Source organism: Felis catus, chromosome D3 (genome assembly GCF_018350175.1).
Source record: "Felis catus isolate Fca126 chromosome D3, F.catus_Fca126_mat1.0, whole genome shotgun sequence".
Taxonomy (NCBI): Eukaryota; Metazoa; Chordata; class Mammalia; order Carnivora; family Felidae; genus Felis; species Felis catus.
In genome coordinates this window covers 62,413,506-62,427,806 of record NC_058379.1, presented here as the reverse complement: position 1 = coordinate 62,427,806, position 14,301 = coordinate 62,413,506, and the positions used below count along the sequence as shown (strand labels likewise).

Genomic DNA, 14,301 nt, shown 5'->3' with positions numbered 1-14,301 from the left:
AGATAACACATTAATTTCAAGTTTTTCTAGTTATATCTCACTTGATTCTAACATGCTAATTCTTCCAAGCCTGCACCATCTAGTCCTCCAATGTAGTCTGTGCTGATTTTTCTGTGTCCATAATACCCAACGACTATCACATTTCATACAGTGGCAGCTCTCCCTCCCATGTGTCTGTTTTATGATTGGTTATACCTAGCAACAAGGACAACTTAAAGCATTTTATTTTTGTGCCAAAAGTACACATTTGTTTTTATTTCCACTCCCCACTGTCTTTAAGCTAAGCAGATAAGAAGAGGGATGAACCTAGCTGAAAGACACACTCCGCAATTTCAACCCTCTGATGGTACCTATAACCAGTCAAAAACAATGCAAAGGGATTAAGGGCCTTTCCTGCCATCTCCAGATTCTCTTAAGATTGTAGTTCTTCTTCCTGTGGGCAGGGGTAAGGTAGCATTTCTCCTTGTGGGTCCCCAGGATTGAAGTTTCAAGCCCATGATTACCACTTTGCCAAGATGCCCTGAAGAGGAGGTGCAGCATCTTCCTTTTCATGAAGTTTTTGAGGGTGTATCTGTGATTTTTACAAGTTACTCAGATGAGCCCAGGTGGTTCACTTCTTTGACAATTGAACCATTCTAATTAAAAATTCAAGGTCACCCTTGCATCATTAGAAAGATCTGATAGAAAATTTGAAATTTCTACAATTAAATCCTCAATTAATTTAGTGGGATGGTAGCCACCATCCAAAGGGATCTCATTATATAGTTAATAAAAGCCAAGAGCATGGAAAAAAGCCAAGGCCAAAGAGATTTTCCAGGATTTATTCCGGCTATACTTTTGCTACTTCAGGTCCCAAATCCCATCTTCTCCCTGGCACCCACACTGACCATTCCAACTTGCCCACTTTAGGCTTTAAAAGCATGTCTTACATACTACATGTATTCCTAGTTACTTAAATGATTTCTGATGTATCTTTGCCTTTTTCTCTCACTTAGGATGTAAGCAACTTGAATGAAAGAGATTATTATGATTCTTTGTATTCTACAAAGTCACCTAAACTATGATTTAGCAAATTCTGAACCACAGTTCCTAAGGGAAAGTGATTAGAAGTGTTAAGTGATTTGCTTGAGGCCACCATTAATAAATGCCAGAGTTGTGATTCGAACCCTATCCATTGGCCCCAGAACTGGAGCATCTTTCATCACACTGCGTTGCCTCCTACTGTCTCCGTTCCCTGGTCGTTTCTGTTTGAGAGCTGGGACAAGATGGCAGAACATTGTTTTATTTGATCTCCGCTGGGAAATGCAGGTCGGAGTCTTGAATTTTTCACCACTTTGGGCATGTCCTTGCATGTCTGCAAATTACCCAAAAGCCAGTGAGTATTGATTTGGGGATTACAAATCAATTTTAGCAGTAGGTGAATTTGCAAATGCAGAATCCATGAGTAATGAAGATTGATTGTGTATGTCATATTTTTTTGGATGCCCCAAACACTGAATATAGCCATTTGCTGGTAGTGATTGCTCAATAAAGGTTTGTTCAGTGATGGGTTGGGTGAGTCAGCAGCTCCAGAATCAAAGAACTAGGTTTATTTCTCATCCTTTTGTAGTATACCTCCCAGTGTGTTGAAAGACATATAGTGAAGGAGCTGAGAGAATGGACTTGGGAGACATAAGGGCTGGATTTGAGGCCTAACTCTATGATAACTGTTAACCCCTGTGACATTAGGCATCAGTTCCCTCATTTGTAAAATGGGAGATAATAATAGTATTGGTCTTAAGGAGTTGTTATAAGAATAAAATGAGTTAATATTTGAAAAGAACTTAGAAAGTGCCTGGTACAAAGTGTTATATAAGTAATTGGTAAAACAAAAAGCAGAGACAAAAACAAAAACAAACCCCAATACCATGTTCTCAATACCTGGCATTACTATAAACTATTTTTACCGTATTGCTAAAAATCTGTGTGAGTTTTCATTTCTCTATCCTTATTGTAGATAACAACATATAAGAGCCTTCTTCATAAGAAGACTGGGAGAGTACAGTGAAATCTATATTGCAAAGTATAAACTTAAAGAAATGCAAAATAGTACTGTGAAACTCTGGCAGTCTCTAAAACCGGGCTGTGGTCTCTGGGGACTGTCCTGGCAGTACTCTGAAACTTGTCCTTTGTGGCGTACCCAGTCCATGGACAGGTAGCAATTTTGTTGTGACTTTCTCACACTTAATGTCTTTAAATGAGCTGACAGAGCTCCCTGCTGCACTGCCAGAAATAACTGCTTAGGGTGGAACTGTATACATTTCTTCCCTTTTCCACCAATCAACAGGTTGTAACTTAAGATAGAAATGAGGCCCCTGAGTTCATGCTGGAAATGGGGGGAAAAAAGTAGGAAATGATAGGTTGTCAACTTCACTGAAAAGGTGCAAGGCATCAGAACTGAAAATAAAGACTTTATTGCCTTGCAAAGAAGGCTTGGTAGCATTCAGATATTACCTACATCTGCTTTAATGATTCCATTTAAGCTGTCATTTTCTGCATTTACCTTGCAGCATTCAAAAGCAACTATACTTACATGTTCACAGCCAGTGCATTGCCAGCATTACAAAAGTGGGAAGATGGGGTGGAGGGGGGTAGAAAATGGTATATGATGTATTTCAAAGAACAGTTTCCTTGCAGAAAATTAGCAGTAATTTTGAGGCTACTCTTAAAGTGAAATAAAGTTTCTTTGGTTATAAAAAATGCTGACACTGAACGGAAGAGAAAGTGGTAGGGGGACTAAATTCACGCTCCTGTCCTTTCTCCCTCTACCCTTTTGCTATTTGCTAGACACCTGGTCAAGCACTTCAATGGGAAGGGCAAGGAATCTGGGGACAAGGTCACCTTGGTTTTATTCCCACCATGATCAGTCCTGATTGATAAAGGGACCAAATAATAGTGGTTTTCCTTGAGATTCACTTGGCTGCTTCTGGAATGGGGGTGAGAAGGTCCCAAGATTTTCTCAGTGCTCCTCAGAAGCCCCACAGTGATTGACAATCTAGAAATGCAAATCATGGGGCACCTGGGTGGCTCAGTTGGTTAAGCTTCCAACTTCAGCTCAGGTCATGATCTCACGGTTTGTGAGTTCAAGCCCCGCATCAAGCTCTCTGCTGTCAGCGTGGAACCCGCTTCAGATCCTCTGTCTCCTTGTCTCTCTGCCCCTCCCTGCTCATGCTCTTTCCCTCTCTCAAAGATAAATAAACATTAAAAAAAAAAAAAGAAATGCAAATCACCTTGAATATAGCACTTTTGTTATGGCTGGTCAAATATTCTCAATCAGATGCTATAATTTCTTCTCTAAATAGGCTTCATTTTTCAAGTTCCCCCTTAAATCTTACCACCACTGCTTCTGATGCCATTAACCCCCAGAAGTCTCTTCCTCCTCCTGGTTCCTATGGTTTTGGTTAACTTGACTCTGGGTCTCTACTTTGCGTGCTGAACTAGGGCATTTGTTTACTTGTTTCTGTATCTACATTCATTTTCTTAGGTCTGCAGGTAAAATTTAATTTTGTGAATTCAGAGTTACACTTTTTGGGGCCACTCATGACTCCTGCATGGCACATTTTAAAGAGGAGGTATTTCACACAGTAATAGTCTGTTTGCTGATTTTTACTAAAGGTGAATTCCAAATCCACACAGTTTATATGACTATGTCTGTTTACTTTTTGGACTCCTTCTCTTGTCTGTTTTGCCTGTTAGGGGATTCTACCCACATTAAGTTTCCAAGTGGTTTCAAATTCATTATGTTAGTGCTCCAAATAAACTTGAGCTAACAATTCAGATCAAGCAAACTTGGGTTCATAGAAAGAACACTGAGGACTAAGCTGACCTGGCCCATCTGCCCATTGTTGTCCACTGTAAGCCTCTTCAGGACCAGGTAATAGTGAAACCAACTGTATGGTCTTCCTTAGTATTGAGAACAGAGAGTGCTCAGGATTATAAAGTGGAACTTCATAAATTTCTTTTTAATAAATGAATGTACTAATGAATTAATAAACAAATTCAGCATTCTTGCCCAATTTGTTTAGTCCCCTTTAGATCTTCTGTGATCATGGGAATAATGCATAGTGTCCTTTTATTTTGGCACATAATTCAGCAGATTAATGCTCAGTTGTTATGATAAATCATTTTTAATCTTTTTTTGAGGGAATGAAGACTTTAAAAGGGGAGAAAATTAGGGATTCTGAAATAGATGATAGGGTCAGAAGCAGAAGCAGAGAGAGAAAATGTTTATTAATGTTACTGCAAGCAGTATTTTATTTCATGGGAGGTGAGAGAACCCTAAGAAACATGAGCTAGAGTTTAGTTATGAATTTTAATTATTTTTCTTTCTTGACAGAAGGGAAGATATCTTGTCTTAATTTACTTTTTCATTCAAATGCTAAGCACAATGTCTAGAATATGGTAGGTGTTGAGTAGTTATGAAAGGTAGGCCAGGTGGATGGAAGTTGACAGCCTAATGGAGAACATTTTATCTGTGTTTCTGCCTCTCTTTCCAGATACACTTCCACATGGGAGTTAGAAAGAGAAAGGAGTAAATTTTTTACTGCTGCCATTTTTATTCCATATCTCTGCCAGGTCCTGGCTCTAATTCCTTGTGTTTGCAATTCATAAAAGGACTGCATACCTCACTCCACACCACTTTCTCACTTCTCATGAACTCATCTGTCTTGTGGAGAGAATTTGAAGAAATAATTGCCCTGGAAGTGCTAATAATTGAATGAAAATTATTTAGTTTTTCACAAATATTTGGCTTTATCAGAAAACAAGTTCTGATACCAAGTATTTCAAGCCTAATAGAATTTAAGATAAGATTCACCAAAGGTATTAATAAATAATTTAAAAAATACACATTCATGTATTTTTTTCTGAGGTCCAAATAAGTTTAAAAAGCGTGGCTTGAACACAGTTAAACAGTTTGGACTTCGCAGTTTTATGTCTTTAATATACAAGAGACCATGTGAATCTCCACATTTCTCAAAGTTATTTTCCCCATGGAACTTTGTTTTTTTAATAGAGTGTTTTGAGATGTTAGCATTCTATGCAGAATTCTTTGGAAAAATTTGTAATAAGTCACCTCCCAGAGCTCATTCACAGAGTGAGGGCTATAAGCCTCAATCTGAAAACAAGCTGAAATGGAATAATTTTCTGATTCATTTTTTTCCATTTTGGAATTCACACAGCATTATTCATCTCAAGCTGCAAGAATGTTGAGCAGTACTTTCCCTTCACCAAAACAAGAAAGAATATATTACAGGTGTGTGCAAGAAATTTTGCAGTAAAACCACCTGCCCTGCATAATGACTAGTTTAGTTATTGATAAGGTTAGAGACAATAACTCTCTGAAATCTATTCTGTGACATTTCTCATAAGCGGTATCTTCAAGTTTTTCAGCTGCTTCAAAACCATTAATTAGTGAAGAAGTGTATTCTGAATGCGATAATTTCCTAATAAAACCCACGGGTATCAGACTGAATGGATGCAAGCTGATCAAAATGTAATGTTATGTTTCCAATAATCATGGCGGGTTATTTGCTTAGTATTGAAATTTAGACTTTAATTTTCTGACATGACCAAAAGGAAATTGCAGACAAATATGGCAGAAACTCAGGAGGCTGTGCTTGCCACAGGTGTTTAATCATCAGGGATGCTCTTGGGGGAAAATAGTATTGATGGCTGGCAGGCCAGTGTCTACAGATGGGGAAAAGCTAGTAGGGGGTGGGAGGAGAGGCAGGTTAGAAGAGTATCACAATCTGGACAAGCTCCAAAGAAAATCTCATCTCTCATTTCACACCTTTGCTATTTGCTGTCAGTCTCTCTGCAGAAAGTGTTATTACCTTGCAGTGCTTGGCAGGGGTCGACGGGCAACCCCAACACTTCCCCTTGGCTTCACTGCCTCCTGGATGGACTTCTTCATTAAAGCGCACACCACACTTCTCCTGGTTTAATGGGCATAAATATAGCTACTCAAAAAGGGGAAGCACTTTCCTATCCATGAAGATATTACATCCAAGAGACGAAAGGAAAACCTGCTAATTGAGAATCGCACTTTGGTTTAATTACACAGATGCTAAAATAATGTAACTGAAGCGCCTTAAAAATATAATTATCCACTATGCAATGCTTGAGAGCATGTTTTATGTTTTTGCTTTTAATGCATATGATCAAGAAAGAGCCAACAAAAGAATCGTTCCTGGGTAATTTGGGAAACTGGGACATGTTTGGGTTTGAAAGATGTTTCAGAAAGTATCTTGCTTTTGGAAGGAATCATCAAAGGTATTTTGTGAGTAACTACGCATAAAAGTCTTCTTCTTTACCTGGATGTTCTTCAAAGGCACCTGGGATTAAAATAAATAATAGATTTTAGGGTAGGCTTGAAATTGTATACAATTATCTTCTCCAGTATAGTAAAGAGTAAGGACTGCTATACATTTAGAAAGACATACTGTGTTTGTGGTGTAATTTGAAGAAGATCTAGAAAGCGCTTCTGACTGGCTGATATTCTTTTCACCTTTCATTCCCCAACCTTAAGCCCCATCCTGTTGAAGTTATTATTAATACAGTGGTTAGTTACTATATATTTTTTCAAAATATTTGCATAGAATGCTAATATCTCAAAACACTGGTAAACATAAACCCGATTATGTATTGTTTTCTATTGGCTAGTTTGTGTTTTTATGTATGGTACTTCGTGTTTTGATGTTTATTTTCCTTGTAGATGTCTATTTCTATTGGTAGTGTTTGCCATGGGTTATAGTAAACACTGCCTGATTGATGCTAACATTGTGCATTTATGATTAACATGGTGGGCAATGTGGACTATTGGTATCCTTCTAAGACAGAAATGTGTAGTAAGTTAGCGATAGAGTGTACTTCCATATAGCAATCTAGAAATGGTACTAAAATCGTTTAGTAGACCTAATTCAAGCCTTCAGGAGGTCAGAAACTTGTAGACACTGGCAAGAGATGGGTGTAGCCCTGAGAGGGGGAGGAAGGAAGCAGGAGATGGACTACATGGAGCTTCTAAGGCCAGTTTGAGGAGGGGAACTGTGAGTGACATGGTGCATCTATAAGCCATCTTGGTTAACCTCTTGATAAATAGGCTGCAGAGGTGGGAATGTGACAGACAGGGAATGGAGCCTGGGCTACGTTTAAGCTGAGGGAGGTGTTGATTTTTCCCTCCACCCATGAAGCCAGAGAGCTATGAAGGAGCGCAGGGGTTGAAAGCTCAGGCTCTGGAGTCTGAATGCCTGGACCCTAATCCTGTCTCCATCTGTCACTAGCTGCAGAGCCTTGGAGAAGTGACCCATCTGTTTAATTCTGAGTTTTTTTCCTTTGTAAAATAAAGTTAAAGTACCCACTGAGTTGAGGTGATGTGCTAATTAAATGAAATAAACCAAATGACACACTTAAAAGAGCACCTCGGCTATTGTGAACAACTCAAAAAATTAGCTGGCATCAGTTCTCCAGAGCTGCTTTGCCAAACCATATATACATTTCAAACACCATATGTGTGAACACTCAGAAGGTGGTCTGTAGCTCTCAGAACCTTGGAGAAGAAAGAAAAATTCCTCAAAGTTTGAGGAATCTTGGATTTTAATCCAGTGTCAAGCCAGGCTGTCTGCTCCATTCTTGCTCTACTAGAAGAAGCAGAGCATCACAGCTAAGAAATGGAACTAGAGCTGTACCGGACATCTCGCAGGTTGGATAGTCACAGATGTGTTTACATTTACATCTAGATGCTACATGGCTCATTACTTCAGGGTGAGAGGCCACTGCATACATGTGCATCTGCTAATGAATCTGGACCTGTCCCAGCAGACTGCCTAGGCAGTACATTTTTTTGGATGATGTGTTTTTGAGTGGAGTAAGGAAAGAAGAAAGAGAGGTATTTTATTAATCGCCAAACATCTTGAATAGTCAGTGTTTCTAGTCAACATTCCCTAATTTTTGTATTGATAGAATTGTAATAATGGCCAACATTTATAGAATGCTTTATATGTATTACATTTAATGTAAAAAAAACCCCACCAGAAATGTTAATGGCATCTTTTTAAAGGTGTATTTGTAAGCTCATGTTAATAATGCTATTCATTATTTTGACACTGTTTGATATAGGAGTTTCTTGACAAAGTTTTCTTACAAAGGTTTGTTTGTGCCCTTCAGGTCTTTCATCACATGAGAACTCACTGTAAAGAGGGAGGTATAATAGTGTAAAGAAATTTGGGGGTTAAATGGACCCAGGTTGAATCTTAGATCCCCTACTTATTAGCTGTGTGGCCTTGCACAAGTTAGGCTGTCTGAGTCTCAGTTTCTCATTTATGGTATGGAAATATTAATATCTACCTTTGGGTCTTTGTAAGAGTTAGAACTAATACATGTAAAAGACTTACAATATGGCAGGCACTAAAGGAAAAAAATTAGCCATTTGGTAGGTTTAATTTTGATCCTTTAGTATAGTAGCCCTTACACCAGACACTAAGAATACCTACTAAGTCCTACCCATATGGTCCCTGCATCCCAACAGGTACTTTCTAGCAGCAGACACAGAATTGTAAACAAGTAAGGGAACCAAGTTTATCTGTGTTGATTCTGACTTCACAATCTATCTCAGACCTGTTTGCTTCTCTCTTCCTCCACTGTCCCATCCAAGGCCAGGTCACCCTCACCTCACATCTCAGCTTCTCTCATAGTCTCCCAGCTGGTCTCCAACTTAATACTTCAGTTCTTTCCAGTATGTTCCCCACCAGTGGTCAGATTGTCCCTTTTAAATTTAAATCAGACTTTGTCATATTCTTGCTGAAGACCTGTCTTCAGGTGCCTGTTAATCTTGGAGATCCAGATTCTGTTGCTGTGCTGATTGTTACTTTTTTTTCATCTGTAAAATAAGTAAATAGGTGCAAGTAATCTCCAAGGATGTTTGCTTCCTAGATTTTAGAATTCCATTCTGAATTTTTCCAGTATTAGTTAACCTGCCAGAACTAAAAGTACCAGATTCTTATTAGTGTGATTAATTCTAGCTTCTGTAACTACCACCTTCATTCCTTAGAGGCTTAACTAGTGGTGTGGTAGCAAAATTTAATAACTAATTATTCAAACACAAGGGAGGAAAAAAAGCCCTTGATTTGTAGCATTTGCTATTTTCATGGGGTAAATGCTCCCACCATGGCTGATGTTAAGATTTAAGTTAACAATGTTATGTCATTCTTTATGTATGGAGTTGGAAAGAGATGCTATTGGCTCTTCTGAGCTGGTATGAGCTGTCTCCAACACTCTGTTGGGTTTAAGTCAGTATTCTCACTTTTGAGTCAATTCAGTGTGATCAGTGGGATGCACTGTGAGGCTGTGCTGCTCACAATCTTTTGAGGGTCCCTGTTGATGGAGGCTCCTCTGTGTCCACTATGTTGCTCCTTAAGTGATGTAGGGTGTTGACTAGTGGCTGTAGGGCAAAGGTTAAGAGAGAGAGGGTCATGGCACCTTTGGCTACCAAACCTAGAAGTGGCAACAATACTTCTCTCATTTTCTTTTGACTAGATTCAGTCACATAACCACACAACTGTAGGGGAGACTGGGAAATGTAGTCTTGCTGTGTGCCTAGAAGTAAATATGTAGCATTGTCAGTGACAGAACGTGGCTTCTGGTAACCAGCCTGCTCACATGTCTCATTTCTTTCCTACACTAAAATATAGCTTTGTCTTAAGAGGTAGGTGTGATCTGTCCAAGATGAATGCAGTGCCAGCCTACTGTATCTTCCACAATGAAGTACCACAAACTGGGTTGCCTTAAATAAGAGATATTTTTCTTATAGTTCTGGAGGTCAGAAGTCCAAAATCAAGTTGTTGGTAGGACTGTGCTCCCTCTGAAGGTTTTAGGGAAGAATACTTTCTTGCCTTTTCCAGCTGCTGGTGGTTGATAATCCTTAACATCACCTAGCTTATAGATGCATCGCTTGAACCTCTGCCTCCATCTGTACATGTCTTCTCCTCTGTGTCTGCATCTCTATATCTGTGTCCAAATACCTCTCTCTTATAAGGGCACCAGTAATTGGATTAGTGCCTACCCTACTCTAATGGACCTTACTTTAATTTGATTACACCTACAAAGGCTGTATTTTGGGAAAGTTTACATTTACAGGGATTGGCAGTTAGGACTTGAACGTATAGTTTTAAGGGACACAATTCAACCTGTAACATTGACCTTCCCCCCAGAAGAGTTGGCCTCTTGCAAACCTTTGTCCACCTAATGCAATCAATCTTGGTAAATTCCAAGACCTGGAACCTAGAACTATAATCACCCCAAAGGAGGGAGTAGAATTTCTTTAACTGTAAAAGTCAGGCCAGCAGAAAAGTGCTGAGGACAAGTTTCTGCCGTGTCATTCTACAATTGTTTACTGTCCTCTGACCATGTTGGGGGAAGATCTTATGTTTTCCAGTGTCTGGTTTATCATTCTGCCAAATATCTGTGCTCTGTCTTACAATGAAGGGCCTACAGGGGTCCTGCACACCTACTACTGACTGTCTCTGGGAGCTTTTGCCAATCAGTACTGTTTGAGGGTGCAGCTGTGGGAGCTGCTTGGGCATGTGTCCTGTTTGCATGACCCATCATCTTAAAAGAAGCAACTCAAAATCCTGTTCAGTTACTGCAGCCAGAACTGACTGCCCACTTATGCCATTGAGCATTGATATGGCTCTTTTTTGGCTGTGCAAGAGAAGAAACAAATATCCATGTACTTCCCACATTAAATCAATATACAGTGGTTGGGTAAGGACAGGGTTATGGTAATTAAAACTCCCATTTGGAAAAAGAAGAGATAGAAAACATATAGATATCATTGGTCTGTAGTAAATTGAAATGTAGGTCAAGTGTTGTGAAGTTTTCTGCCTTGGCAGTGGGGAAATTCCTGAGGAGACTAATTCATCCTCTGGGAGTATTTCCTTTTATCTCCTTGGCTACTGTACCAGTCCATGGAGAAAGGGCTTCTTTCTGTTCACTGTCCTCCCTTCAACATTTGGGGTCGTCAGAGTTCTTCAGAGAAGCAATAGGATGTAACAGAGATTTATTATCAGGGATGGGCTGAGGGATGCAGTTATGAAGCTGAGAAGTCCGATGATCTGATGCTGTCTTCAACCTGGAAGCCCAGAAAAGCTGTGGTGTATTTCAGTCAGGATCTATACGCCTGAGAACCAGGAGTGTTGATGACATAAAGTCCATTTTGAGGGGTGATATGTCCCCAGCCCACGCAATAAGGCAGAAAACAGAGGACAGATTCCTCCTGGTTCAGCCTTTGTGTTCTATTTAGGCCCTCAACAGATTGGATGATGCTAACCCATCCTGGGGAGGGAGATCAACTTTACTGAGTCCTCCAATTCAAATGCTAATCTCTTCCAGAAACACCCTCACGGACACACCCAGAAATCCTGTGTAACCATATCTGGTCATCTCTTGATTCAAACTGACAGATAAAATTAACTATTACTGTAGGCATTGGGATGTGTGCCCTTCTTGGGGCTGTGCCGTTTTCAGAAGGCTGAGGTCACAAGGATTTTTTTTTTTTTTTTTAAATCCTGAGTGGTCAAGGGTTGCATTTGTTGGTTTATGGTTTCTCCAGAAACATACTTCCCTTGAAAACTAAGAGGGTGCTGATCTGTTTGCTTAAAGTCAGTCTCACATGCTAGTAACTGAGGCACCCAAGTTTCTTTCCCTGGAAAGTGTCCAAATCTGCATTATTTATTTGCTTCCTCTCAGTCATGTTTTCTTCTTTCAGCTTAATGGCAGCTACCTTGAGGCTATTGGGTTATCTTTAATTTGATTTTTTTTCCCAGAAAGCGGGCTCCTAGTGGGGCTCTGTTGCTCAAAGCCTTATTTGATCTTTTTTTCCTACTCCTTGGAGCCCACGAAACAGTCAATATTTGTAATCCAAGGTCCCATATTACTGGACTCTCTCTATTCCCTTTTATTTTTTTACAAGCTGATCAATTTTCTCTTGAACTTATCACTTTATTATAATTTCTAACCAAATTCAGCAATAATTGTAAACATATACTAACACCCTACTCTCCTTCCAACTACTTTACCTAGAGCAACAGGCTCAGTAGGTAGGACGTCTTCCTGTCAGGTTATTGCCTGTATTGCCTTTGCATAATGTGAATCACCATCTTTCCAGCCTCTGATATCTTCCCTGTTATTTGCCACCTGACTTCTAAGTCAGTGCCATGCATTTTTGGTCTTTGTTATAATAGATCTCCATTTCAAATTATCCATTTCCATACCAGGGTAACTAATACTACCTGTTGTGAGAGAAAAAACAAAGCAACAACTCTTCAGTTCTCAGTGGATTAACACATTAAACATTTATAATTTACTCTGATTGGCAGGGGAAGGTGGGGTATGGGGCTCTGCTCCATGTGGTTAGTGAGGAACTCAAGATCCTTCCATCTTTAGTCACTGCCATCTTCAGCATGTAGCATCCAACCTCACCACTGAAGCTTACTCAGTTTGTAAGTCACCAATCAGTTTTCCTTACATTCTTCTGGCTCCACTGAGACACAGAAAGTTGGGAAATGCAGTTTTGCTATGTATCCAGAAAAAGGAAATGCACTGGTGAACATCTACAATGGTGTCTGCCAGCGATCTGGTTGTTTATTTCATTTTTTAAAAACTAGTTTTTCCCTAGGTCATTTCTGAAGAAGGCAGCATTAGAAAATGAGGAGAGTGAGAAGTATTGACTGGATAAAAGCCTAAATCGGAATGACCCCCAGTTCAATACAGCTAGCATTTATTGGGTGTTTACTATGTTCCTAACTCATCTGGGTAGCTTTGATTTCACTGAGCCACTTCTAGTACAATATCTCTAAATGTCAGCTAGAAACTAAACATGCATGGCACCTCATGATTGTGCCACTTGGTGTTCTGTTGGTTTCTGGGTGTAGAAATAAATCTTACAAGGTGTTAGGATAATTTTGTTTTAATCACAAGAGAAGTTTCTCCATAGGTTCTTTATTCTCCATTTGGCCCTTAACCTAAAATGTGAAAGAAAAGACAAATATTATTTATAAAGTAAATCCCTTTTAGGTTTAGTTGTATCTGTTTCTTGCCCTGCAACATAGCCACATAATGTCCAGGTATTGGGGCATTATGATAACCAGATACTCACTGGTTGAAGCTGTGCTGAATAATGCATTAGCACAGCGTTATGCTATACCCTCCCCATTCTCATTGAGTGAAGTGCTTTGTTTTTAAAAACCTCCTCTGGGAGGCTTCACAAACAACTGCGGTTTAGCTCATAGATTCCAAAGATGATAGACAGAGGCCTTTTCCTGCAGGTATAGATGGCTTACCTTCTGATGGTGGAAATCTGATTATTGCACCCTCCCTGCAAATGACCCTGTCCAAAATCAAACAGAAATCTGGGATATTCAAAACCAAGTGAGAAAAGACTGAGAGTCTAGCAAAATTCAAATTAATGCTGACCTCCACTAGCAGAATACATAAAACGGCATACTTATTAAGAGGTGCAATTGAGCCATTTGGGGTTGAGAACTTTGTGTTGCTGAATTTGAAAGAAAGAAAGAAAGAAAAAAAAAAAGCAAACCGAGGCAGCTGCCCTAGTTTCTAGTTGGACACGAGAGTATTTACTCAGCACAGAACCAGTCAGAGCTAATGGTTCTGAGTGCCTCTAATGGGCCTTGGGGTTGGGCAGAGCCAATTTTGGCAAAAGCAGAGAGGTATGCCCATTTGAGAGTGGGCATATCTCCTCAGATGGGACTTACACTACCTTCTCTCTTCCCCCACCCCCTCTCCTCCGGAGATTTCAGATCCTCCCTGCCGAGTGTGTGTGCTCGCTTCCAAAGCTCAAGAGTTTGGATCAATACCTCAAAGTTTGGAAGTTTATGAAATCTTCCAAATTGGAATGAAAACATCTCCCCGGGTATTCTGCAGTGCTAGTAATTGGAAATGAAACATCTGAGTGAAGGCAAAGCATTCCCCAGACCTTCATCTTATTTCCACTCAGATGTAATCCAAAATTAACACTTGCTCCAGACACCCAGCCTATTAGCACCCGGAACGATTCCTCAGCTTCAACAAGAAGGGCAGAGGCTGGGGGCCTGAGTGAGTGGTGAGGGGCTCCCCCACTTGGAATTCCACCCTGGTAACCCAACAAGAGACACGCATTACCATTTAATTATAACGATGGAGCAGATGTGATAACAAGGTTGTCTTCTCTGGCTCTGCTCCTGATGTCACCACAAGGGTTTCCAGTTGTTG

At 39.9% G+C, this 14,301-nt stretch overlaps 1 long non-coding RNA gene across 1 annotated transcript in view; it reads left to right on the top strand.

Moving 5' to 3' along the window:
• Nucleotides 1–14,301, top strand: part of LOC123381407 — a 303,452-nt gene that overhangs the window by 38,359 nt on the left and 250,792 nt on the right. The window lies entirely within an intron of this gene.